General features: G+C 32.8%; 1 pseudogene; it reads left to right on the top strand.

Annotated features, from left to right (window-relative positions):
• Positions 1-1,823: 1,823 nt before the first annotated feature.
• Positions 1,824-1,985, top strand: LOC117286733 (annotated as a pseudogene).
• Positions 1,986-3,313: the final 1,328 nt, after the last annotated feature.

Genomic DNA, 3,313 nt, shown 5'->3' with positions numbered 1-3,313 from the left:
TCTAGGTAAATAAGAGTTCACTTTCTATTAGTAATTTTTCCTGCCTTTTCACATTTTAGTAATTTTTGATTTGTTTTTTATACTTTCTTCCTTTATCTTTCTTTGAATTTTCCTTGTTTTTCTTTCTATTTTTGATGATAATAATTTTTAGCATTTTAATTTTACTTGCATGTACATGCAAGAGTATAAATATTCCTCTGCATATTGCTTTAGCTGCATCTCATATTTTTCTACATAATATTTTGTTAATGTTTAAACTATTTTCTAGCCTTTGTTGTATTTGATTATTTGATTGATAAGTTGTTTAGAAGTATGTTTTTTAATTTACAAATATATACATATTGCTGTTGGTGATTTCTAGCACAACTACATCTTAATTAGTAAGAAACACCTCTATAATTTTAAATATTTGAGGCATCTTTGTGACTCGCTACTACAGACTTAGTGCTGATTTTCATTACTCATATTCACCAGCCAATTAGAAGGTTATAACTTTGACTGAAGTACCTATGAGGACCAGTTTACTTCTGGTCAACTTGACTTAAAGATTAAGTCCTTGGCAATCCCCAAAATAGATTTGTTTTATATGGGTCTCTACCATTGGCAGTGTTGGAATTTTAGCTACAAGAATGATGAAATCTTCTGAAATAAATAGATATTTCTCAGACAAAGAAGCACAAATGGCCAATAAATACATGAAAAAATGTTTGTCACTGATCTTTTGGGAAATACAAATTAAGACAACACTGAGGTTTCACTTCAATCCAGAATGAATGCTTAGCATCGAGGAATCAACCAATAAATAACTAATACTGGTGAGGCAGGCAGTAAAGGAAATTTCGTTTTTGTCGGTGAGGGTATAAACTCATACAGCCACTACAGAAATCAGTATGAAGATCCCTCAAAAACTAAAAGTTGAAATTCCAATTGACTCAGCTATTCCCTTCTTTAGATAAAAGCACGCACCTTAAGACAACAGTGTTAAGGAAAATAAATTAGACATACAAGTTTAAACGTTGCATTAAGTTGCATTTCTCTTATACGAGAAACCCAAAGTATAAATAAAGAGCAAAACAAAAGGTAAGTAATAATAGGCAGTACGGAGATATTTTTCAAATGGGAAAGAGAACAGAGATGGAGGGAGAGAGTGGGGAAGAAAGGCAAAATGGATATAAAAAGAAAGGCAAAAATGAAAGTAGAGCTTTTTTGCCAATGGGGAGGAGAAGAACCATTGGAGGAAGCAGAGGAGGGAAGGGGGACAAAAAAATAATCAAAATGTGTTATGTACATGAACCAATTCCCTATGATATACGAATAAAAATACATAAAATTAGGATTTTTTCTGAATTTATTGAGCTGATTTTAAATTATGCAGATTTTCAGTATATAGAATTTTCCATTGTTTTCTGATTCTAAATAAATATTCACTTTTCACCCCCAAAATAGATGCAATCTCATTTAACTTTGCCTCTCAACATTTCTTTTAGATAGGCAAATGGTCCTATGGCTGAGTTCTCTTTGGGGTTTTTTTAAATCTTTTTAAAATTTTTATTAGTACACCTTCGCAGTATGTGATTTTACATTCCTTGTGGGGAGCTGATTCATGTACGTAACACATCTCAAGTCCTTTTTTAATCCCTTTCCATTCCATTTTCTTCTCTTCTCTCTATCATTTGATTCCTTTTCCATTTGAGAAAGATCTATCTCCCTACTTCCAATTATCTATCTTTTATTTTGCTTTTTATTTATAAATTTGAGAGTCTTCTATAAGAGGAACTATGCAATGTATAAGCTTGTGTGTCTGATTTGTTTCACTTCACATTAGCTTTGAGCAGTGGCAGTATCGGAGCCAATGAGGTTTATCCGAGGCGCGATTATTGCTATTTCACTTAACATTATGGTCTCAAGGTGCATCCGTTTTCCTACTTGAAAGAAGCCTTTTTGTGCATTAATGGATAAAGAAAATGTGGCATTTATACACATTGTAGTACTGCTCCTCTCTGGTTTTTAACATCTTTTAAGTGTTTTCTGAAAATTCCCTGTTCTGTTACTAGCTATTTGGTACTTTTAAGAAAACTGTACTGTTGTAGAGATTAATTTAAAACTTTCTTTCTTTCTTTCTTTCTTTCTTTCTTTTTGTGGCAGGGTCTCACTATGTATTTCAGACTGCCCTGGAACTCACTATGTAGCCCAGGCTGGTCTCAAACTCATGGCAATCCTCCTGCCTCAGCCTCCCAAGTGCTGGGATTACAGGTGTGCACCACCACGCTGGGCTAAAACTTTATTTTCTAATTTGTTACTTTTTTTTTTTTTTTTTTTTTTTTTTTTTTTTTTTTTTTTGTTACTGGGGATTAAACTTGGGACCTTACGCTTGTGAAGCAGGCGGTGGCACCACTGAGCTAAATGCTGACCCTAATTTATTACCTTTATATAGGAGTACCATTGATTTTTAAAATATTGACCACAGGTTTATCAAACTTGATACATTCATTTATTGTGTAAATTATATGTGAATTCTTCTGAATAGTATCTATTTACAATCGTATCATCTGAGATTAATGGGGATTTCTTTCTTTCCGAACAGTCCTTAAGCCACTTTTATTTCTCCTCTTCTTGTAACAGGTGACAAACATATCTCACCCCAATAATAAAAACATATTTGCAATATTTCAGTATTAAATATGGTTACTGTACATCAGCCACTGTCAAATACGCTAAAACTATTCATGTGACTCCATTTTCCCCATAACTATTAAAATGGTCATAAAAATTATGTGGATTGCTTTTTGAACATTACAAACATTTCAACCTGGAATAAACCTGACTTTGTTGTAATACATTATCTTCTTTACGTATTGCTAAATTGATTTGTTATATTTAGTTTCTATTTATTCTGTCTCCATTTGTGGGTGAGATTGATATGCAATTTTCCTTTCTGAAAATGTACTGGACTTGTAATTGTCTTAAGTTTTTCACTAAATACTTTGGAGATGGTTGTCCTTCTCTCTTAGCTTGATGTATTTTCTGCAATGGAGTAGAACTTAGGTTTCTGATTTCTCCCTGTGGTATATTGGCAAATTTTGTTTTTTTAGGAAAATTTTCCTTTAAGCATTTGCAATATTTAGATTAATATTGTCATTAAAATAGTGAAATTTATTTGCAAATGTCTGTAGACTTTTTCTATAAAGGGCTGGGGGACGTGTACATGCCTATATTTCCTGCTTCTTGGGAGGCTGATGCAGAAGAATTGCAATATTGAGCCCAATTGAGGGCGCTTTAGTGAGACCCTGTCTCAAAATAGAAATCAAAAAGG

The sequence above is a fragment of the Fukomys damarensis genome, unplaced genomic scaffold (assembly GCF_012274545.1).
Source record: "Fukomys damarensis isolate Sample0158 unplaced genomic scaffold, DMR_v1.0_HiC HiC_scaffold_2, whole genome shotgun sequence".
Classification (NCBI taxonomy): Eukaryota; Metazoa; Chordata; class Mammalia; order Rodentia; family Bathyergidae; genus Fukomys; species Fukomys damarensis.
This window is presented reverse-complemented; position numbering and strand designations above follow the sequence as displayed.